The 25,446-nt window shown below is 42.8% G+C and overlaps 1 long non-coding RNA gene across 1 annotated transcript; it reads left to right on the top strand.

The window, feature by feature from the left end:
- The first annotated feature begins 2,760 nt into the window (after nucleotides 1-2,760).
- Nucleotides 2,761-3,927, top strand: LOC143925404 (uncharacterized). The gene is made up of 3 exons (XR_013261969.1): nucleotides 2,761-2,851; nucleotides 3,453-3,631; nucleotides 3,729-3,927. It is a non-coding gene; the product is annotated as an uncharacterized LOC143925404 (long non-coding RNA).
- Nucleotides 3,928-25,446: the final 21,519 nt, after the last annotated feature.

Genomic DNA, 25,446 nt, shown 5'->3' with positions numbered 1-25,446 from the left:
GGTTGGCCTCTTGCACAATTCCCATCTGAGAACCCTTGGAAGTTAAAACAGGGACTATGAGGGCAATGGAAGGGCACATGTACCAGGGATCTAGAACAGAGGACTTGAACTTGGGCGCATTAGTGTTAGATAGTCAGAAGCTCTGCGATGAGGGCACCCTGAGTTCACACAGACCAGTAGAGGGCAGAGCTGTGTCACAAGCTGAGCTCGGTAACAGCTGGGCCAGAAGGCACCAAATCATGAGCAGGATCAAGGTCAGAGATGGGCAGAGGTTTGCAACGTACAGGAAATGAAGTAAATAATAGAGATAGAGCAAGATTCTTTGTCAAGAGTCCAGGCTAAGGTTGGTAACACGGGTAGGCAACAGATGTGAGCAGGCAGAGGTAATCCAAAGGAGGGTCAATACTGGGTCAATAACAGAGTCAAGCAGGGTTCAAGATCAAGAGTAACAGATGCAGGGCTTAGGTTTAAATAGTTCACTAGGTGCCAGTATTTGTGGTACATGTGCCAGTACACCCACATGCACACCCTTGTAAATACACTTTTCTGCACGATTAATTAGGCTCCATGCCCGAAAACAGGGCTGGTGTGGTCTCTCTAATAACTGACAAAATGTTCCTGACACAGTGTTTGTTGTCCCTATATAGTCATGATTGCCAATTTGTTACCAATATATTTTCAGGATGGACCATTTGTTGTTTTTTACGAATGATCCTGGTCTGTTTTTTGCCCATGTATTGTTACTATTGCGCATTATTGCCTATGTATTCTGATGATTATAATAATAATAATAATAATAATATATTCTGACGATTGCCCAGCTTGTTGCCTATATATTTTTTTTTATAAAGGACAGTGTGTTGCTTATATTTGATGCCCACCTACTGTCACAATTGCCTGTGTGTTACCCACCTATTGTCAAAAAGAGCAGTGTGTTGCCTATGCAATACAACAATTTCATTTGGGTTGCCTGCGTATTACCATTTTTGCCCCTGTATTACCACAGTTGGAGACAAAGGAAAAGGTCTGGTGTCCCCAGTGACACACTCCATCCCTGTAATATATAACAAACAACAAAGGATTCGCCCTGGGACTTTAAATGAAGTGGGTACTGTTTCCGCCAGTAAACATAACAGTAGTAAATATAATATACGGTTTATTCAAGTACAATTGTTTACATGGATAAATAACATCAACGGTTGCCAATATAAAATATATAAACAAGGAGTATTGGTACATAAATGTAGAAGTAGTACATGGTACACGGGAATCATACTACCCGACTAGTTTCGTGAGATCCAGCTCGCTCTTCAGGGGTGGATGTGTGTAACAATGTACCTAGGATGAACAAAAATATATATGTTTGGCAATATAGCACAGTATTAGTTATAACAGCACAGGGTAGGAGGGGTTGTAGGCCCCCCCCCATACTTACCACTGAGCTTGGCCATGGCTCCAGGTGTGCAGCCTCGAGACGGCAGCAGCGTATGCCTCCCCTGGGAGCTGAGGGGGCAGGATCAAATGGGACCCCATCCAGGGCCAAACGGGGAGAAGGCATGGCAAAGGTGTAGTGATGTATCCCTAGGGTCCTCATTGGTCGATACAACGTATAGGCTGTGAACATAAGTATGTTTGTCAGGCATCTGAAGTAGTAGAGTAAAATCAATAGATATTGGTATAAAGATATGTATGCATGTATGCATGAATGAAAGGCCTGAGCCAAAAGTTGTAGGGCCATGAAGATGGTTAGAAACCTAGGACAACAGAGGGGTACTACCAGGTGACAAAGAGAGGGGGGAAAGAGGTGAACTACAATTGTGTGGGTAGTGATGTATCCCTAGGAACCTCATTAGTCCATAAAGCGTATAAGCTATAAACAAATATGTTTATCAGGCATCTAAAGTAGTAAAGTAAGATCAATGAGTATAGGCATAAAGATATGTATAGCCAAGTAAAGCCTGAATCAAGGATGGTAGGGACATGGAGATGGTGGAAACCATAGGGTAGCAAGGGGGTACTGGCAGGTGACAAGGTAAGAAAAGAAAAAAAGAAAGATGGACTCGTGTGGAAAAATCATCAGTATCCAAAAAAATATATATATATATATAAATAAATAAATAAGAATAAGTGCTCGTAAGATAAACAATGTGTGAGATATGCAAGTGTGCCTAAATAAGGTAAGTATCAAAAAGGTGAATATGGTAAATACCTGAGTCAGGTGAATATCCTAAGTATAAAAGTAATGAGACACAGCAAGCAATCTCCACAGCTGTGTGTGTCCTCAGTGAAGAGTGAAATGAAATCCAAGCCATGCCTGACCTCCAATTTAACCCTGGGAGGCCCCAACAGACTCCGCCCCCAACACCATGTGTGGATGGCTGACATGTGAGTGCAGGAGGCACCCACTGTTTCCTCGGTTGGCGCTAGCGATTTCTGTCTCGCATTGGGAGCTGCGATGTGTATAAAGGGAGGCTTTTTCATGTCTCCTGCTGTCCCCATCTGCTTTCTGGCGGATGGGGACACCTACACATCGGCACCATGTTTAGGCTTCAGAAGCATGGCGTCTGCGATTTTGCAGACGTCGGCATAGCTGGACGCACTATATCATCAGATGGCATGGGGGTACGCTTGCATTTGCGTGCCTTCCTATGACAGTGGGTGCCTCCTGCACTCACATGTCAGCCATCCACACATGGTGTTGGGGGCGGAGTCTGTTGGGGCCTCCCAGGGTTAAATTGGAGGTCAGGCATGGCTTGGATTTCATTTCACTCTTCACTGAGGACACACACAGCTGTGGAGATTGCTTGCTGTGTCTCATTACTTTTATACTTAGGATATTCACCTGACTCAGGTATTTACCATATTCACCTTTTTGATACTTACCTTATTTAGGCACACTTGCATATCTCACACATTGTTTATCTTACGAGTACTTATTCTTATTTATTTATTTATATATATATATATATTTTTTTTTTTTTGGATACTGATGATTTTTCCACACGAGTCCATCTTTCTTTTTTTCTTTTCTTACCTTGTCACCTGCCAGTACCCCCTTGCTACCCTATGGTTTCCACCATCTCCATGTCCCTACCATCCTTGATTCAGGCTTTACTTGGCTATACATATCTTTATGCCTATACTCATTGATCTTACTTTACTACTTTAGATGCCTGATAAACATATTTGTTTATAGCTTATACGCTTTATGGACTAATGAGGTTCCTAGGGATACATCACTACCCACACAATTGTAGTTCACCTCTTTCCCCCCTCTCTTTGTCACCTGGTAGTACCCCTCTGTTGTCCTAGGTTTCTAACCATCTTCATGGCCCTACAACTTTTGGCTCAGGCCTTTCATTCATGCATACATGCATACATATCTTTATACCAATATCTATTGATTTTACTCTACTACTTCAGATGCCTGACAAACATACTTATGTTCACAGCCTATACGTTTTATCGACCAATGAGGACCCTAGGGATACATCACTACACCTTTGCCATGCCTGCTCCCCGATTGGCCCTGGATGGGGTCCCATTTGATCCTGCCCCCTCAGCTCCCAGGGGAGGCATACGCTGCTGCCGTCTCGAGGCTGCACACCTGGAGCCATGGCCAAGCTCAGTGGTAAGTATGGGGGGGGGCCTACAACCCCTCCTACCCTGCGCTGTTATAACTAATACTGTGCTATATTGCCAAACATATATATTTTTGTTCATCCTAGGTACATTGTTACACACATCCACCCCTGAAGAGCGAGCTGGATCTCACGAAACTAGTCGGGTAGTATGATGCCCGTGTACCATGTACTACTTCTACATTTATGTACCAATACTCCTTGTTTATATATTTTATATTGGCAACCGTTGATGTTATTTATCCATGTAAACAATTGTACTTGAATAAACCATATATTATATTTACTACTGTTATGTTTACTGGCGGAAACAGTACCCACTTCATTTAAAGTCCCAGGGCGAATCCTTTGTTGTTTGTTATGTATTACCACAGTTTAGTGCTATGGTGTCATCGTATGAGTGTGAGTCAGCACTGTTTGTTGTTTTTTATTTAGGAGCCCATCTCTATCAAACCAAGGTCCTGGAAACTGATATTTTTTTGCTTAATTTCCCAGGTATGGCTGTGGCACACAAGATGCCCTATTGTTGCAGTTAGGAGTACAGTTGGGTAAACAGTTCAGCCCGAGCAAAAGTTTGGCCCAAACATTGCTTGTTCGCCGAACACCTGAATTTGCAAACATCCCGCAGAGTTCCCCACAATGCACTGTGTGCTGCACAGTGCATTCTAAGCCCTGCTTGGGCAAAGCATGGGGACAAGGTGCTTTGGGGTGGGGGGGGGGAGAGCCCCCCCCCAAAGCACCTCAACTATGCTGAAGACATGTGGCCTGGTATAATTCAGGAGGGGAGTTGCTCGCTCGTCTGCCCCTTTCCTGACCTGCTGGGCTGCACACTCAGATAAGGGACTGGTATGGATCTGGGGGGTACCCCCAGGCCGTTTTTTTTTTTGTTTTTACATTTTTGTATTGCCGACAATTGTTTTGTATTTCCAGCAATTAAATATAATTTTAAAAAATATGTCAGTTTTGCTGCAGCAGGTTCTATACGCGCTATAGATGCACCATTTCACAGGCAGACTAAGGGGACCCCCGACGCACTATATTTAAAGGATTTTTTTTTTCATTTTTATTGTTTCACTTTTAGCATCATTAAAATCACTGCTCCAGTAAAAACAATCTCTTTCTAAAAAAAGTTTTGCATTGATATATGTACCCAGGCCACCATACCCTTTTTATGGACATTCTCCTTGGCTTAAAAATGTAGAGTTTTCAAATTCGGGTCCTATAGACTTCAATGGGGTTTGGGTTCCGAACTATTGCGATGTTCAAGAGTTCTGGTGTGAACCAAACCAGGGGGTGGGGGGGGGGAGGTTGTTTGGTCCAACTCTAGTTAAAACTCAACATATTTTTTTTCTCAGTTTTGGAGTTAGGATGGTTTAGAACCTCTGCAAAGTTTTTCTGCTGTCTGTGTTCTCTTTGGAAAGAATATATCCCCCACTTCCTGTGGGTTTGATTTGAGCCAGAAAAAACAGGAAGTGTGTGGACATTTCTCCAGTGGGTGCACAGGCAGAAGCTGACAGCTTGAATTTAATAGAAAGACACTTTACACCACTTTAAAGCACTTTATAAATGAAATAGTATGTAAATCAGTAGCAGCGCTTTGTTGATATCTAAATGTGTACGCTAAACATCTGATCACATTACTAGATCTCCCAAAAGTCAGTTCTATCAACCGTAATGTCACATTTACACTTCGTCCAAAATGATTACAGTTAATTTTTAAACTCTTACCCAGTCACAGGGGTGCACTTAGGGCTTTTAGGACAATTTGAACATCTCTTCACACAATGAGGTTTTCCCAAGTAAAGTTTGTATTCCTTTAAGCCACATTTAATTCACAGCCGCGAGATGATGTGCACAAGGCACTAAACAAAAGTAATTAACTTCATGTCATTTTATAAGGTATCCAGCGACGATATTCATTACTTAATAAGTACTATACTTTGGCGACTGAGACAATCAGATTTGTAGGTCACTTGTTAGAGTGTACCTATAAAAATAGATTCATTTTATGACATTGAAAATTAACTGCGATTTTGCAATGCACAATCTGCAATTAAGATGTGTTTAAAGTTAAGTAATAAAAAGCAAAAAGCAAAAAAAAAATTCCCGACCGTAGTTGGAAGCGTCAGAATGAGACAGTTGAGACTTCAAATGCAGCTTAAAAAAAGCAAACACCATTTGCTTGATAACACGCTGATGAATTATTAATACTATCATAGAGAAAATGACAGTTGATATTAGAAGATTAAATTATTAATTTCTGAAGTGCTAGAGAGGAATCATAACAAACATAACAGAGACCAAGAAAACAGTTTAAGGCATATTGAAATTAGAGGATAGATAGATAGATAGATAGATAGATAGATAGATAGATAGATAGATAGATAGATAGATAGATAGATAGATAGATAGATAGATAGATACTGTAGATAGATAGATAGAGTGCCTTGAAAAAATATTCATAAGCCTTGACATTTTCCACATTTTGTCATGCTACAACCAAAAACGTAAATGTATTTTATTGGGATTTTATGTGATAGACCAACACAAAGTGGCACATAATTGGAAAATTAGGAAAATGATAACTGGTTTTCAATTTTTTTTACAAAAAAATATGTGAAAAGTGTGGCGTGCATTTGTATTCAGCCTTCCGGAGTCAATACTTTGTAGAACCACCTTTCACTGCAATTACAGCTACAAGTCATTTTGCGGATGTCTCTACCAGCTTTGCACATCTAGAGAAGGACATGTTTGCCCATTCTTCTTTGCAAAATAGCTCAAGCTCTGTCAGATTGGATGGAGAGTATCTGTGAACAGCAATTTTCTAGTCTTGCCACAGATTCTCAATTGGTATTTAGGTATGGACTTTGAGTGGGCCATTCTAACACATCAATATGCTTTGATCTAAACCATTCCATTGTAGCTCTGGCTATATGTTTAGGGTCGTTGTCCTGCTGGAAGATGAACCTCCGCCCCAGTCTTAAGTGTTTTGCAGACTCTAACAGGTTTTCTTCTAAGATTGCCCTGTATTTGGCTCCATCCATCTTCCAATCAACTCTGACCAGCATCCCTGTCCCTGCTGAAGAAAAGCATTCCCACAACATGATGCTGCCACCACCATGTTTCATGGTGAGGATGGTGTGTTCAGGGCGATGTGTTAGTTTTCCATTGCACATAGCTTTTTGCTTTTAGGCCAAAAAGTTCAATTTGGTCTTATCTGACCAGAGAGTCTTCTTCCACATGTTTGCTGTGTCCCCCACATGACTTCTCACAAACTGCAAACTGAACTTTTGATGACTTTCTTTCAACAATAGCTTTCTTTTTGCCACTCTTCCATAAAGGCCAGATTTGTGAAGTGCACAACTAATAGTTGCCCTGTGGACAGATTCTCCCACCTGAGCTGTGGTTCTCTACAGCTCCTTCAGAGTCATCGTGGGCCTCTTGGCTGTCTCTCTGATTAATGCTTTTCTTGCCCGGCCTGTCAGTTTAGGTGGACGGCCATGTCTTGGCAGGTTTGCAGCTGTGCCATACTCTTTCCATTTGTGGATAATGGATTGCACAGTGCTCCATGAGATCCTTAAAGCTTGGGATATATTTTTTATAACCTAACCCTGTTTTAAACTTCTCCACTTCTCTTTGCGGTAGGCAGAGGAAATAGGTTGGCATTAGTCTAATCGGTACTATTTGTATTATGTACAATAATCTATGTAAGATATTCATCTTGATAATTGATGCTCGGCCAAACCAAGAAAAAAGGCCTGTAGACCATGACTTAAAATCATGTTGAATAGTTTGTAGAATCGAGAGATCATTTGGTGCTTAGAGATTGGAACGTTTGGAGGGAAGTTGGATTCCAAAGTACGTGATGGACTTTTGGTTCCAACTAAATGGAAAATTTGCTTGGCATTGACTTAGTGTTTCATTATCTACGGATATGTTCAGTGCGTGGGATTTTGTAAAATTCATCCGTAGATTGGTTAGGGTTTTAAATGTGGTGAAATCTTTGAGTAGATTGAGGATCATAGTAAGGGGTTCTGAAAGGCAGAAAAGAATGTCATCTGTAAACAATGCTAATTTGGAGGAGTGCTGAGCAGCAGATATGCCCTTGATGTCCTGGTTTGATCTGAGGCAGCGGAGTAGAGGTTCTAGGATGAGAACAAAAATTAAGGGCGAGAGGGGACATCCCTAGTCTCATTCCGTTGGACATTAAGAAGGCACCCAACAGGTAGCCGTTAACTCAGATTTTTGCACAGTCAGTAGAGTATAGTGCTAGTATGAAAGGAAGCAGTAATGGAAGTAAGCGGTTGGCTAATATGTTTTAGCGTAGAGCTTCAGATCTACAATTTGTAGGAAGATAAAGGGTATTTGCCAGGTTTGGGAATCATAGTTATGTGGGCTTCTAATAGGTTGCAAGAGGATGGGGACTGGGAATAGAGGGTTCTGAAGGTTTTTTAAAAGCGGGGAAGGAGGGTTTGTGTAAAAGATTTGTAATCAGTTTTAGTGTTATGGTAGCTTCTCAGCCGAAAGAGGTAGTTGCAAGATTTCATCGGTTTTAGTGCTATGGTAGCTTCTCAGCCGAAAGAGGTATTTCTAATTCTTTCGCCTCTGACGTGGATAGTGTTTTGGGGCTATATTTTTGCAGAAAGTCTACGACCATTTGTGATCTGGAAGCCTCTTTCCTGTTAGAGTCTGGGGCAGAGAGATTATACAGTTGGAAATGCAAACAGTTTTTTTTTTAATGAAGATTTGTGATTTCTAATTTTGGGAAGAGGATTTAAAGCTTTTATAATGAAAGTACTTGTTTGGAGGATATTATCCATATACTATGTGTGCCTGGATACTCCTTGCTTTAACTTCTGTTTTTTAAGGCAAAGGGGGTTATTTACAAAAGGCAAATCCACTTTGAACTGAAAGTGCACTTGGAAGTGCAGTCGCTCTAAATCTAAGGGGTAGATCTGAAATGAGTGGAAGCTCTACTGATTTTATCATCCAATCATGTGTAAGCTAAAATGCTGTTCTTTATTTTCCTTGCATGCCCCCCCCCCCCCCCCCCTCGGGATCTACAGTGACTTTATTTCCAAGTGCACTTTCAAGGGCACTTGCAGTGCAAAGTGGATTTTTCTTTAGTAAATCATGTCTATAACAGCAGAAGTTTAGAATTTTTTTTGTTGTCTGTTCTCTTCAGTAGAGAATGTACTGGCCATTTAGTTGTTTTACCAATTATGTGAGCCATAACCAGTTAGAAAAGCTAAAATTGGGTTTTGCTAGGGAAGGAGGTCCATACAAGACAGACCAAGAATTTACAGGAACTGGAGGCGTTTTGCCAAAAGAAATGGGCAGCTTTACCACCTGAGAAGATAAAGAGCCTCATCCACAAATACCACAAAATAATTCAAGCTGCCATTAATGTTAAAGAGGGCAATACAAGCTATTAAGAACTGGGGTATGTAAACTTTTGATCAGGGTCATTTGGGTAGTATCTGTTGTCCCTATGATTTATAAAGGGTAAACACAGTTGAATGATAATAAATGGCTTTAGCCAAACACTAACCATGAGTGAAAGAAAACTTATTGTGTTATCATTCAAATTCTCTGAAAAATGGCCAAGGAGTCATATCATTATGATTCATTCATCATATCATTATGATTCTAAAAAGTCTTAAAATTCTGTCAGGGTATGTAAACTTATGAGCACAGCTGTATATCTCCCATTATACAAGAAAAGCAAATCCTTTAAAATTACAATATACCGTAAAATAAATAACAGAAAAATTGTTTTTAATATCAGTTTAACGTTCATTATATTCTGCCATTCATTCTCCCCCTGACATTATAAAAGCTTGATTCCGTCTGCATATTTCACGCATAAAATTCATTACAAAATGAGAGAGATATTAGAATATTAGAATCTGCGCTCTCACCTACACCTCTGTGACAAGATAAATTCCTGTGGCGTTCAGTAATAGAATTATTAACAGTGTAATAACAGTTTAGCTAACAGCACCTCTAGCAGATTTCTAAATGGAAGAGGAAATTGACATGCTTGGAGTGTAAGCATGTAGCAGGGCTGAACGTTGAATCGCTGTGATGTTACAGCGGAAGAGGAGAGAAGACATTTTCCTTTGAAAAGTTCCTAAGCCGTGGGAAATTGGTGGATTAAGGCACCTATGATTTAAACCTCTAGCTGTAAAGGGGAGCCAGGATCTCTCTAACCGAAGAAGTATGCAGATTGGAAAGTCGGAACTCCTGGTATGCATGTGTGTTCCAGGTCAGTACCTCTGAGCTTTAAGTCCATTGGATCCGCATGACAGTCAAGCAACAACAAAAGTCAGAAGAAGCGGTCTGCAATGGCAGCCTCTGTATTCTGTCAGTACAGGCTTGATTTAAATGCAACTAAAGTCTATCCAAACTATGAACAAAAATATCATATATTGCAGCCTACACATTCTTACATGTGGATGATATACATCTATGGGTAAAGTGGGAGCTCGAGACTAGATCAACTTGTTTCAGGCCGCTCCATAACATCAAACAGCATGTCATTATCTAATTTTATTTTATCTTTGTATGAATATATGTATTGATAATGTATTTTGTATGCTTTTTCAATGCTTTTTTTTTTATTCTGTAGAGCTTTTCTTCATCCATGGGTCTGTCATATTCCCCTGAGGAAGCCAATGGTTTGGCGAAACATGTAGGGAAGACCTGACCTGTAAATTATACTAAAGGGCGTGTACCATACTTGGCCTTGTATTGTTTTTTTTTTGCTCCCTAAATCTACTGTTTTTACTATTTCCATTTTTGTAAAAAAAAAAAAAAAAATGTGTGACGTAATAAAAATGTATTATTTTTTTTATAATATTGGTGTATATGTGAATTGCTTGGCACCACAATAATCCCTTCCCTTATTTCCATTTCTTGAATAGATTTTTTTGGGATGAGGTGCCTTATCTAAAACTAACCTTACTGCCACTTTTTCTCTATTACATGTTGTGACTGCATTCGTTTTCTGTTTTCAAGATTTTTTTCTCCTATTTTTACAGGGTTATACCACCAGTAAAACACTTCCTGTTCTTGGGTCGCGTACACACGACCAGACTTCCCGGCAGAATAGGTTTCCGAATGATTCAGAATGATTCCGTCGGATAGTCCAATCGTGTGTGGGATAGCCTGATCGTTTTCCTTTAAAAAATTCTGATGGACCTAGAAATAGAACATTTTTCAAATCTGTCCGACGGACTCAATTCCTATCGGGAAAACCGTTCGTCTGTATGCTGGTCCGACAGACCAAATTTGACGCAAGGGCAGCTATTGGCTACTGGCTATTGAACTTCCTTTTCTAGTCCCGTTGTACGTCATCATGTTCAAAACAAATGAACTTTCAAACGGACTTTAGTCCATTCATGTGTGGGCAAGTCTGTCATAACTCAGTCGCGAAGACTGTCGGACCTTTTCTGCTGGAAAGTCCGGTCGTGTGTACGCGGCATCACTCGCCGCACTGTATCCATGGAGGAGCAGAGTTGTCACCCTAGGCTTTGATCCTGGTCTAATGAGCAGGGCTCTCTGATTCCTCCTGTATTGAATTGTATTGTAACTGTACTGTTTACCCTCATGTTGTAAAGGGCTGTGCCAACTATTGGCGCTATATAAATCCTGTATAATAATAATAATAATGATGTTGTAGCTTCCATAACCCTTGCAGGACGGCCTTGACTTATTGGGCTTACCAGTTACCTTCTCTTGGCCTACCCTTCCACGTCTAGGGGTTCCCAACAACTTGAACGCTGACACAGATGAAGTCCTCTGAGGCCGCGTACACACGGGCGGACTGTTCGCCCAACCTTGTCCGCTGAACAGTGTTTGGGCGGACAGTCCGCTCGTGTGTGGGCTTTCAGCGGACAGTTTCAGCGGACAGTTGGACGGACAAAGTCTTTCGGAAATTCCGAAAAACTGTCCGCTGAAACTGTGTTTGAGCGAACAGTCCGCCCGTGTGTGGGCCTGTCCGCTGTACTTTCGAAATGAGCGGACTGTTCCCGCTCGGAAAGTCCGCTCATTTCGAGCGCGTGTACAGGTAGGCGGGGCCCGCGAAGGAGACATCGCGGGCTCCGCCGCCTGGAATGGGCTTAAAGGGGAACCCCAACGCCGAAAAAAATCGGCGTGGGGGTTCCCCCAAAGTCCACACCAGACCCTTGTCCAAGCACGCTACCCGGCCGGCCAGGAAAGGGGGGCGAGCGAGCGCGCCCCCCCTCCTGAGCCGTACCAGGCCGCGTGCCCTCAACATGGGGGGGTGCCTTGGGGAAGGGGGGGCCGCGCGGCCCCCCCACCCCAAAGCACCTTGTCCCCATGTTGATGAGGACAAGGGCCTCTTCCCGACAACCCTGGCCGTTGGTTGTCGGGGTCTGCGAGCGGGGGGCTTATCGGAATCCGGGAGCCCCCTTTAAGACTATGACATCGTAAGGGGGCGGGGTCACCATGTGACCAACCCATGTGACATATACCATGTGACCCCGCCCCATTGTCACTATATAAGTGACCGCTAGTAAAAGAGCTACACACACATAGCGGAGGAGTCCGGCGAGAAGACCCCCGAAGACGGAAGACCCCCCGGAGCTGTGCAATAAAATATTTTTTCCCTGTGTTGTGTTTTTTTTTGTACTTTATTTCACAGGTGAATGGGTAGGGGTACATTGTACCCCATACTCATTCACATAGGGTGGGGGGCCGGTATCCAGGGGCCCCCTTATTAAAGGGGGCTCCCGGATTCCGATAAGCCCCCCGCCCGCAGACCCCGACAACCAACGGCCAGGGTTGTCGGGAAGAGGCCCTTGTCCTCATCAACATGGGGACAAGGTGCTTTGGGGTGGGGGGGCCGCGCGGCCCCCCCTTCCCCAAGGCACCCCCCCGTGTTGAGGGCACGCGGCCTGGTACGGCTCAGGAGGGGGGGCGCGCTCGCTCGCCCCCCTTTCCTGGCCGGCCGGGTAGCGTGCTCGAACAAGGGTCTGGTGTGGACTTTGGGGGAACCCCCACGCCGATTTTTTTCGGCGTTGGGGTTCCCCTTTAAGCCCATTCCAGGCGGCGGAGCCCGCGAAGTCTCCTTCGCGGGCCCCGCCTACCTGTACACGCGCTCGAAATGGGCGGATTTGCCTCCTCCTTACGTGGGCGAGTCCGTTCATTTCAAAAGTTGAGCGAACTGTTTGCCCAACCTTGTTCGTCAAACAGTCCGCTCGTGTGTGGGCAAGTCCGCTCATGCAAATTTTGAGCGGACTGTTTGCCGAAACTGTTTGACGAACAAGGTTGGGCAAACAGTCCGCGCGTGTGTACGCGGCCTTAAAAGGGTTTTATTTTTCAATAACTACAGGGAACAGAGGGCAAGGGTGAAGAACTCAGGCACCTTGAACTGCAGGTCTAGCAAAGTCTCTAATTCCACCCAGAGAGTAGTCACTCGCAGCTGGGTACTTCAAGGCTGAACGGATCTCTAGCCAGAGATCATGACAGTCAGCACATTGACTCAAAACTTGAAACAGTCCTGTGAACGTGGACGAATTGTAACTAAAGGTGAACAGGAACCTTTTCCTCAGTACCTGAAACGTTTCCCATCTCCTCAATGTTACTGGAAAAGCGTGAATTCGTCAATGTCCTTCCCAACTCGGTATGCCACTTGCCGGCCCTTCTCCGAAGAGTCCTTCCTTGGTCACTTCCATGAGCTTGAGTGTCTCTCCAAGCCGAGAGCACACCCGGACACCTTGAATCCTCCCTCAGTTACTGCACCTCGGACCAGTCGGGTCTGAGACTCAGGAACGGATGGATCTCTACCCCAGACCAGACGGGTCTATCAGGGGCCTTCAACAGGAACATGTTGCAGGATCACGGGGCTACCACGGTCCTGAAACCAGAACAGACCACACAGGTCTCACAAACTCCTCTCCTCAAAACACATGACCCACCTCTCTTAATTACCCCTTCCCAGACTCCTCAGCGGGGCCACTGATTGGTTCCGAGAAGGCTGATACCTAAACATCCAACCAGACCTGGTTCTGGCCTGTCATGTGCACCTCACCGCTCACCTTTTTTTTTATTATTCTTTATTTAAGTTTTTCATTTAAGTTGCGTACAAAACATAATCAAGTATTATAAAAGAAAACCATAGGACCAAAATACATTCATGCCCTTCAATTTTTCACATTATCCTGGTTTTCTTTCTTTCCTTCTCGAGTTCTTCTAAAATATCTCCCTCCCACCCCTCTCCCCAACCCTACCGACCCATTACCTCGTTAAAAATCATAGATTGTCTAAAGATTTTCCAGTATTTCCATTTCACATGGAATCTCTTTCTTTCTCTTTCTTCCTCCATTCCCAGCCCTTCAATACTATACATTTCCTCAACTTTTCCTAGCCATTCCTTTACTTTGGGTGCTTCTATTTCTTTCCATTTTTTCGGAATCAGGCTTTTTGCCACGTTTATTAATGAGCTTGTGAGGGAATTCCTATACTCCTTAATTGGGGTATCTACTGCATGGAATAGGCATAACCATGGGTTCTCAGGTAACTGTATTTTAGCTATTACTTCTATATATCGTATTATTTCTCTCCAATATTCTTTAATCTTGGGACAATCCCACCATATATGGGCCAAACTTCCCGTTTGTCCACAATTCCTCCAACATTTCCCAGATTGTCCCTCCTGGTACTTTGCCATTATATCTGGGGTCCTATACCATCTTACTAAAATTTTATAATTTGTTTCTATCATCTTACTATTTTCTGTGGATCTGTGCACCATCTTCAATATTTTTTCTATATTTTGGTTTTCACCCCGTGCTCCTATCTCTTTGTCAGGAATCCGTCCGTCCTATTCGACCGGCTCTCCGTGCGCGCACACGCGTTCGTGTTGCGGGTCGTCGTAGGCACGAGCGCCTTCCGACGCGCGCGGGTGCACGACGATCGCATGTACGCGCAGCGCACGCACGCACGAGCGTACGTTAGCTCGATCGGCGCCAATGACCCTTTTTAAGGGCACAGTTGTTGTGGTTCTGTGCTGTCTCGTCTGCAGCTAGTGCCTGAAGTTACCTGATACCTGCCTGCTACTCATCTGATACCCGACCCGGCTCCGTTTGACCTTGCTGACCTCTCCTGCTCCGACCCCGGCTTGTTTGACCCTTCTTGGACTGTTTTCCTGTTGCCAGACCTCCTGCTTGTACCTGACACCTCTGCTTGATTCCTGCCTGTTCCTGAGTCGGCTACCTCCTCGTCCAGCGGACCTCCTCCATCCAGGATCCACAGTCAGCAGCCTTCTCCCTGTTTCTTCCATACTACTGGGAGTTCCTGCTCCAAGGATCCTCATCTACCCAGCACCGGTTGCTGCACCCGGCCGGACTCTTCTACCCCGCTGCGCTCCTGTCTCCCTGTCCCCATTCCAGAGAGACCGGAACCAGAGCCGTAGGAGAGATCCCCTTCCACCAAGTCAGACTCAATACTAGACGTTCCTAACACTCTTCTTCCCATTTTTTTATGAAAGTTGGTACCTCCGCTTCACATTCCCGTCTCAAGACCTTATAAAACTGGGCAATACCTGCCCTTGGGGATTTCCCCTCACATATCCGCTCCAAGGCAGTCAAATTTTCTCCATCTCTAAGCGGTTGTGGTAGTCTTGAGACGAAATGTCTAAGCTGCAGGTATCGCCACTCATTCAAATCCATCCAATCATTTTCTTTCTGTAATATTGCTAGTGTTTTCAATTTCCCCTCTTTAATTATGTGTCGTAATTGCATATTATCTTGTTTTATCCATTTCCCTCCTATTGTACTTTTACCAGGTGCAAAAAAATCATTATCTTTTAAATAAATTAAAGGGGAATTATATTTCCACTTGTTATGTTTGTGTATTCCCTCCCATACTCTAAACACATTTTTTGTGACCAAAGGTGTTGTCTTCCCTAGTGATCTATATTTTAAAGGAGTCCAGATTTCTCTACCTAAATTTGTGCCTGATAAACTGTGTTCTATTTTTCCCCATCTTTTTTTACTTTCTAATTTTGCCCATTCCACCACCCGTGTTAACACTGCTGCTTCGTAATATTTTCTAAAGTCTGGGACATTCAGACCCCCCTCGTCTTTTCCCTTTTGCAAAGTCTTCAGTGGGATTCTAGGTTTCTTGTTGTTCCAGATAAATTTAGAAATTAAAGAATTTATCATTTTAAAATATAGGGGGGGATATATATTGGTAATAGCTGAAATTTATAAAGGATTTTAGGTTGAATAATCATTTTTAAGGCATTAATTCTTCCTAACCATGACAGGGGCTTTGTTCTCATTCTCCTTATTTCTTCTCTCAATTCTTCTAGAAGGGGGATATAGTTTATTAGGTAAATTTTTTCTATTGATGCAGTCAGTTTAATCCCTAAATATTTAATTTCTTTTTGCCATAGAAATGGGAATTCTCTCTTAATGTCAAGTTCTTCTCTCGGATTTATATTTACGTTTAAGATTTCTGACTTGCTTGGGTTGATTTTAAAGTTAGATAATTCTCCGTATTCCTGTAAAGCCTTTAACAAGTTTGGCATGGAGATTCGTGGGCTGGATACATAAAACAGAATATCATCCGCGAATGCGGCTGTCTTATGTATTTCCCCCTCTATCTCAACCCCCTTTATATCTGGGTTTCTCCTTATCGTCTCCAGGAGTGGCTCCAATGCCAGAACGAACAATAGGGGGGACAGCGGACACCCCTGTCTAGTCCCATTGTTCATTCTGAAGGCTGTTGATAGTACCCCATTAACTCTTACCACTGCCTTGGGGCTGTTATATAGTGCCTTTATCCACTTCAAAATTTTGGGACCAAACCCCATTCCCCTTAGGGTACCCATCATGAATCCCCAGTCTACTCGGTCAAAAGCTTTCTCAGCATCTATTGATAGGAGTAGACTGGGGATTCTACTCTCCTTCATCCTCTGAAGCAGTAATAATGACCTTACTCCATTATCTTTTCCTTCTCGCCCCTCAATGAATCCCACCTGATCTTCATGGACTAAGCTAGGCATTAACTTCTTTATTCTAGCGGCCAATATTTTTGCGAACAATTTAATGTCCGTATTGAGTAGTGAGATCGGTCTATAGTTTGAGCATATTGTATTCTCTTTTCCCTCTTTCAATATCGTGGAGATTGTCGCAGTGGAGGCCTCCTCGCTCAGTCCATATTTTGTACCTAGTCCATTATAATATGCACATAAAATTGGGGCTAGTATGTCTCCAAACTTTTTTAGATATTCTATTGTATAGCCATCAGGCCCTGGACTCTTTCCTCCTTTGGTCTCTTTTATTGCCTGTATTACTTCTTGAACTGAGATTGGATTCTCCAATTCCTGCGCCAATTCCCCCGGTATTTTAGGGATATTTGCTTGGAATATATAGTCTTTGATTTTTCCCCTTCTCTTCATCTCTTGCTTTTCTGTCTCTTTTTTTCTCACGGAATATAACTGCCCATAATATTCTCTAAAAACTTCTGCTATTTCCTTAGTTTTATAGACCGACTCTCCCTCTTTATTTAATATTTTCTCTATATAATTCTTCGATCTTTTTTTCCTCAATATCTTTGCTAAGATCTTGCTATTTTTAATGCCGCTATAATATCTCTCTTTATTAATCCTATTATATATCGTCCTCATTTCCTGTTCCATTAATTCCCCGAGTTCCTCTCTTTTCATAGCCAGTTTATGTAATAGGTCCACTACCTGTCCACTTTCCCTGCCATTTGCCTTTTTATGTTCTTGCTCTAATCCATGGATTTCCTCCCTCAACTCTCTACTCTTTTTAATACCTTCTCTCTTCCTATTTGTACCTAGTGAAATATATATCCCTCTTATATAAGCTTTATGTGTCTCCCAAATAATATTTTCCATATTCTCTTCATTTAAATTAGTGGTAAAAAAAAACTCCAATTCCTTTCTAATTATTTCCTCTCCCTTCTCGTCCAACAGTTCCCTATTCAATTTCCAGGAAAAAGGAGATTTCTGAAATCCTGGGATTTTGATCTTCAGGCATATTGGAGAATGATCAGACAATGTTCTAATTCCTATATCTGTGGATATCACCTCGTCCAGAACCCTATGTTCCACTAACCAGTAGTCGATCCTTGTGTACGTCCCGTGTACTGGGGAATAGAACGAGTAGTCTCGTATCCTTGGGTGCATAGTTCTCCACACATCCATAAGCTGGTACTGATATAGCCTGTGTTTTATTATTCTCCTCTGCTCCTTCCCAATCCCCTGCACACGGGACGAACTATCCATTTGCGGATTCATACAAAAGTTCATATCTCCAGCTATAATTACTCTTCCTCTTTTAAAATCCCATAATTTCTCCAATATTCCTTTCAGAAAAACCGTTGGACTTCTATTTGGGCAGTATATGTTAGCGAGGGTATAGTCTACTCCCCATAGTTTCCCCTTCAGAAAGAGGAATCTACCCTCCGGGTCGACTAATCTTTCTTCTATTTTATAGTATACCTCCCGTCCTATACCGATAGCTACCCCTTTTGAGTTCCTTGAGTAAGAATCTCCATAAAACCACACCGGGAACCTAGGGGAGTATATTCTAATCTTGCTTTCGTATGATAGATGGGTTTCCTGTAAGAACACTATACCCGCTTCATATTGTTCTATTTCTTTCAGAATTTTAAACCGCTTTGCTGATTCATTTAGCCCCCTAACGTTATATGACAAACAATTAACTATAGACATAGATTTTAGTCAGGCTGGTTTCTCCTCTTTTCTCACTTAACGAGGTTCTCTGCTGTCGGGTCTTCTTTCTCCCCCCACCCCTCCCACCCCCCCTCCCAACCTCCTCCCAACCCTCCCCCCAACCCTCCCAGACCCCTCTTTGGTCCTTGTACCTATATCCAGAATATATCCCCATCCTGCAATATGTACCTCACCCCTTGGGGTGAAGCTCCAAAGCCCGGCATTCCGTGTCCCTCCACTCCCCCCCAGCCTTGAAGGCCCGGTAGACATAGGGGGGGAGAGAAGGGAGCACTCCTGACCAGGCAGAACTTCCAAACACAGCCTGGCCAGACTGGTGTTAAGGCCCTCCTACACAATTAATCCTCAGAACCCCTACTGTTCTGATGCAAAAACTAAATTTACATGCGTATAACATTTTGTCCAAAATGACATTGTTTGAGATAGCAGTTCAGTGAACAGGAAGTTACAAGTGCACTGCAAATCTGGCAGGATTAACCACTAGTGCAATTTTTGTTTTTAAATATTTGTTACGTTTTACATTTTTTACAGTTTTTATTTTTATTTCACAATGCTTTGGGGGGGGGGTGGTTGGAGGTTGGTGAAATATCAGAGGTCTAAACAGACCCCTGAAGTCTCACTTTTGAGGTGGCGTAAGGGACTGTGGTGCACATTCCCCCATGCCTTTTTGCCTTTTTCTGTAGCCTCAGCTGCACTGCAAATTAATGAACAGGAGGCATTCTATACAGAGGCTCCTGTTTATCCATAAACTGAAGCATAGTAAACATAATTTACTATGCTTCAGTTATGAAAGAACACAGTGAGTGATTGGAACCAGTCACTCACTGTGTTCATTCAGAATAAGAAGGGGTCAGTAAATTACATATTTATTGTCCCATTTTGACACTCTGTATCCTGAAAAGATCCCCCTGTGTGTCTCCCTCTGCGGGAGGGAGAGGACTGAACCCGGCAGCACTGCAGGGAAAAAGGCACATGGGAATCTTTTAAAGGGATGGTGATCAGAACAGTGGTGTGCAAGGGTTGAAATGATCCCCCAGTGGATTCCCCAGTTAGCTGGAGGAATCGCAGAGTGAATAGGAGGAGATGCATTTATTGTGCACTTTTGAGGGGGGTCTTTGGTGAAATATCAGGGGTTAAAACAGACCCCTGAAGTCTCACTTTTGAGATGGAGTAAAGGACTGAGGGCACATACCCCCATCCCTTTCTCTGTAGCCTCAGCTGCACTGCAATGATCCCCCAGTGGATTCCCCAGGTAGCTGGAGGAATCGCAGAGTGAATAGGAGGAGATGATCGGTGTGATGGGGGCCAATTACAGGAACTAATCCCCTGTATGGTTTTCCCTGCTGCAGCTAAAAGCCCATGGGAGGGAGAGAAGGAAAAGCTGTTTTGCAGCTGCAGCAGGGAGAGTCATACGGGGATATGTTCCTGTAATTGTCCCCACCACATCAATCACCCCCTCATGTCCACTATTAAATTGCCCCCCAGCTACCCTGGCCCCCTGCTGAACAGATAGGGCATAGAGCCCATACAGGAGGCCTAGTGGTACCCCATTATCTACTGCCCTGCACACACACATACACGCCAACTATGTCTAGTAAGCTACAATATATATTATGCTGTATTTTTATTGTTTGGTTTAAATATCTTTTAAATGTTAAGATGCATACAAGGTGCACAGTGTAGTTGTTCAGTGCTTTAGGCTTTTCAGCCAACCCTAGTCCTCTTGTCAGTAATATGGAGATCAGAGAACCCCTGCTATGACAAAGGAAGTATTCCCAAATATGCCCATGCCCACTGCAGGCTCCTCACTGACTTTTTAAAAAAAAGTTTAATGTCGGTAATATGAATGTCCTGAATTGTAAGTCTGAATGTGATTAGTGGAAATGGACAGCACATAATAGGAATACACTGCACACACTTCAGGAAGCACACTCCCAGGGACCCTGTGGGTTGTTTTCTGCATTCTGGCTGAATTTGATGACACAAATTAGAAATAAATATGAGAAAACTTTATTAGCATGTTGAGGTATTTTCTGGACAGACATAGCAGCTCACTGGGTGTTTTATTTTTACATGTATTTATATTGTGTCGACAATTTACACAGCGCCTTACATACTGAACATTCACATCCGTCCCTGCCCCCAAGGAGCTTACAATCTAAGGTTCCTATCTCACATTCATACAAGGGCCAGTTTAGACAGGAGCTAAATAACCTACCAGTTTGTCTTTGAAGTGTTGAAGGAAACTCATGAAAGCACAGGGAGAACATGCATATTCTTCATGGTAGGGTCCTGGTTGGGATTTAAACCAGACACTAATTATTTTAAGTGGTTGTAAAGTCAGAAGTTTTTTTTATCTTAATGCATTCTACCCTTTAAGATAAAAAAAACAAAAAACTTCTCCCCTCATCCCCCCTAATACTTTTCTAAACCCATCTTGATCCAGCGATGTTCTCTCCCTCCTCATTGGCTGACACAGCACCGTGGCGTCATTAACTCCCACTGCTGTCAATCAAAGGAGACAGGGGGGGGTGGGGATGAACCACGGCTCCGTGTCTGAATGGACACACAGAGCAGTGGCTTGGCTCAGGTGCCCCCATAGCAAACTGCTTGCTGCGGAAACAGGAGGGCCGGTGAGGGACCAGAGAATCGGCTGCTCTGTGCAAAACCACTGCATAGAGCAGGTACCGGTAAGTATAAAATGTTTGTTATATTTAAATTAAAAACTTTAGTAACACTTTAAGGCATGAGTGCAAACCACCAAGTCAACACACTGCCCAGTTGCTCTCTGTAGTAGGCAGCATGGGCACATGAGATTGCTTTAGATTTTTAGTCGAGACCTAAAGATATCAGTTAAGATATCAGATGGCAAAGATAGAAGATGCACTCATATAAAGGCATTATTGGTGTGAATATGCAAGACTTATTACAATTCTACAACAATCCACAAGCAGTTTTCATCTACTTGTTTACCGATTGCTAATTGTTGCCTTGGCTTAAACTCCCATTATTTGAATGTAATATTGCTGTATACAATGAACCCTCCTACAAACCTAGCAATGGAAGGCCACATTCACTCTCCACTCTGGAGAACAATCATTTTTAGGAGGAAACAAGTGAGGAAATGTATGGTTCCACCAATAAATACCCTTCTCTTTCCATAGCTTCATTAAAAATGTCTCCACTTGCCAAATTCTAAAATATACAATAAATCGGGTTGCTTTAACTTGTATAGCCTAGGTTACACAACTGGCTGTACATTGAAACTGCCAAAACATTTCCAAAAGAGACTGTAGTTTAAATAATAAATGGGGTCTTGAAGGATGGTTTGGCCTAGGATCTATGCCATTTATTTAGAATGCGCATTTTCAAATGTCACATGAAGAATTTAAGGCAAGTCTTGCACTGAGCCTATTGTATGAGAACTCATGCTGAGCCGTTTTGCATAAATACATCATCAGTTGTACGACTGGCACCCTCAGATAGAAGGCAGGGAAAGCCAGGCAACAAGGATGAGGTTTTTTTATATGTGGTAACAGCTGCTTTGGTCAGACAGTTAATGAAATATCTTCCATTTCCATAGATCCAGCAGTAGGGACATCAAATAGAAAAAGGAATTTTATGAGGTTTCTGGGTACCCCGGCATGCTGGGGACATTGGACTGAGCCCACACTGAAACATTTCGATGTCACTTTGGAACCAACCATCATTGGCGGTGCCCATTTTTTCTGTACAATATGCTGCCATTCCTGTTTGCCCTATGCCAGCTGTTCAAGTTCCAGTATGGAAAGCTTGTTCAAGGCTAGATCTGGTGTCAGGTTTCTTTAATCAATAAATGGAATGTTTGTTTTTTTGAATATTATTATAATTATACAGGATTTATATAGCACCAACAGTTTGTGGATGTTTTACAAAATAAAGGCAGACCGTACAGTTACAATACAATTCAATACAAGAGGAATTAGAGAAGCTTACAATATACAAGGAAGGGGTACAAGATAGAAAAGGTAATTACTGTGGGGGATGAGCTAAAGGAGAAAATAAAAGTTAATTTGTTAGGTGGGGGCAGGATAGGCCTCTCTGAAGAGAAGGGTTTTCAAGAATCGCCTAAAACAGGACAGAGTAGGAGATAGTAGGAAAAATGGTTACATAGTTACATAGTAGGTGAGGCTGAAAAAAGACACAAGTCCATCAAGTCCAACCTATTTGTGTGATTATATGTCAGTATTACATATATACTTGTATATCCCTGTATGTTGTGGTCGTTCAGGTGCTTATCTAATAGTTTCTTGAAACTATTGATGCTCCCCACTGAAACCCCCGCCTGTGGAAGGGAATTCCACATCCTGGCCGATCTTACAGTAAGAACCCTCTACATAGTTTAAGGTTAAACCTCTTTTCTTCTCATTTTAATGAGTGCCCATGTGTCTTATTGAACTTCCTTCCCTGGGAAAGTTTTATTCCTATCGTGGGGTCAGCAGTAGGGGTGGGCCGAATAGACCCCTGTTTGGTTCGCACCAGAACTTTCGAGCACTGTGAAAGTTCGGACCCGAATAACGAACCCCATTAAAGTCAATGGGACCCGAATGTTAAAAATCAAAGGTGCCCATTGTGAAGGCTTATATGCAAGTAATTTGGCATACAATGGTTATAGGGGTCCGGGTCCTTCCCTGAGGGACATGTATCAATTAAAAAAAAAAGTTGGTGAAAAACTTCATTTTTAAATGAGCAGTGATGTTTTGATTTTTCAAGTGAAAGCATAAAAATGAAAAATTCCTTCCAATATAGTGCCTGGGGGGTCCCCTTAGTCTACCTGTAAATTGGCAGATCTGATCTTCCATTTATAAAGCCAAAAAAATGAAATGTTTCCTACAAACTGCCTTTATTTTGCTCACCAACACCTAGGGAGCCAGTGTGTATGATGAGGCCACAATGTAGTGCACTGGGAACAAAATTGTGAGCTTTTTTTGGATACATTCTGGTGTCACTTTGACTTTGGATAGAAGTAACAGGTGCGTAAAAATTGGTCTTGGGGTGTCGTGGCGCCTTCCCACTGTAACCCTATAGAGGTAATCTTGATGAAAGTAAGAATTGGCCTTGCTGTAAAAATTGGTCTTTGGGTGTTAATTGTGCCCATGAAACCTATACCAAAAAACATTCCCCCAGGTGAAATGATCTGCGAAAAAGTTTTATCCCTATTGTGGGGTCACCAGTACGGTATTTGTATATTGAAATCATATCCACTTTCAAGCGTCTCTTCTCCAGAGAGAATAAGTTCAGTGCGCGCAACCTTTCCTCATAACTAATATCCTCCAGACCCTTTATTAGCTTTGATGCCCTTCTTTGTATTTGCTCCATTTCCAGTACATCCTTCCTGAGGACTGGTGCCCAGAACTGGACTCTAGGTGCGGCTGGACCAGAGTCTTGTAGAGCGGGAGAATTATCATTTAATCTCTGGAGTTGATCCTCGTTTAATGCATGCCAATATTCTGTTTGCTTTGTTAGCAGAAGCTTGGCATTGCATGCCATTGATGAGCCTATCATCTACTAGGACCCCCAGGTCCTTTTTGATCTTAGATTCCCCCAGAGGTTCTCCCTCCAGTATATAGATTTAATTCACATTTTTGCCATCCAAATGCATTATTTTAAATTTTTCTACATTGAACCTCATTTGCCTTGTAGTTGCCCACCCCATTAATTTGTTCAGATCTTTTTGCAGGGTTTGCACATCCTGCGGAGAAGTTATTGCCCTGCTTAGCTTAGTATCGTCTGCAAATACAGAGAATGAACTGTTTACCCCATCCTCCAGGTTGTTTATGAACAAATTAAATAGTATTAGTCCGAGCACAGAACCCTGGGGGACCCCACTACCCACCCCTGACCATTCTAAGTACTCCCCATTTATCACCACCCTCAGAACTCGCCCTTGTAGCCAGTTTTCAATCCATGTACTCACCCTATGGTCCATGGCAACGGACCTTATTTTGTAGAGTAAACGTTTATGGGGAACTGTGTCAACTGCTTTTGCAAAATCCAGATACACCACATCTATGGGCCTTCCTTTATCTAGATGGAAACTCACCTCCTCGTAGAAGGTTAATAGATTGATTTGGCAAGAAAGATTCTTCATGAATCCATGCTGATTATTCCTGCTAATGATACCGTTCTACCGTTCTCATTACTAAAATCTTGTATATAATCCCTTATCATTCCCTCCAAGAGTTTACATACTATTGATGTTATGGTAACTGGTCTGGGATGTATTTTGGGCCCTTTTTAAATATTGGTGCTACATTGGCTTTTCTCCAATCAGCTGGTACCATTCCAGTCAGTAGACTGTCAGTAAAAATTAGGAACAATGGTCTGGCAATTACTTGACTGAGTTCCCTAAGTACCCTCAGGTGCAAGCCATCTGGTCCCGCTGATTTATTAATGTTAACCATGGAGGTGCTTCCTGTGATGTGTCATAAGGATAAATACTACAGTTTTGGTTACTGAAGCCCCCGATTCCCTCGTGAAGACTGAGGAGACGAAGAAATGCAATACCTTCGCCATCTCCCCATCCTTTGTAACCTTTGATTCATTTTTATAAAAGTCAAACGGTCCACAGAGTTTGCTTTCTATGATCAGTAACAAAACCTATGGCACTGAATGCCCTTTCTGAAAGCACGCTGGACCCAGGGCAGCCCAACAACTCAAGAGCATACTGGGCAAGTTCTGGCCAGCGGTCTATTCTCATGACCCAGTAAGTCAGTGGATCGTCAGCTGGAAAAGCTCCCCATCTCTGTTTTGGCCCTTAGATAATCGTCCACCATGTGATGCAGGCGCTGCAGATGGGATGTGGAAGCTGACAACCCTGGGTGGCGAGGGCTAAAAACAATCCAAAATGCCTCACTTAGGTGGATACCACTTCAACGCTCCTCTCTTGACCAACAGAAGACTCAAAACTATGTTTCCATGGCACTGTAACCTACTGGAGTCAGGAAAAAACATTCAATAAAATCCTCTTTATGATGTCCTCAAGAGATTTTATCTTCTGCACTCTCTGTGGGG

Source organism: Lithobates pipiens, unplaced genomic scaffold, assembly GCF_037356315.1.
Source record: "Lithobates pipiens isolate NorthernLeopardFrog02 unplaced genomic scaffold, aLitPip1_a1.2 Scaffold_22, whole genome shotgun sequence".
In the NCBI taxonomy this organism is placed as follows: Eukaryota; Metazoa; Chordata; class Amphibia; order Anura; family Ranidae; genus Lithobates; species Lithobates pipiens.
This window is presented reverse-complemented; position numbering and strand designations above follow the sequence as displayed.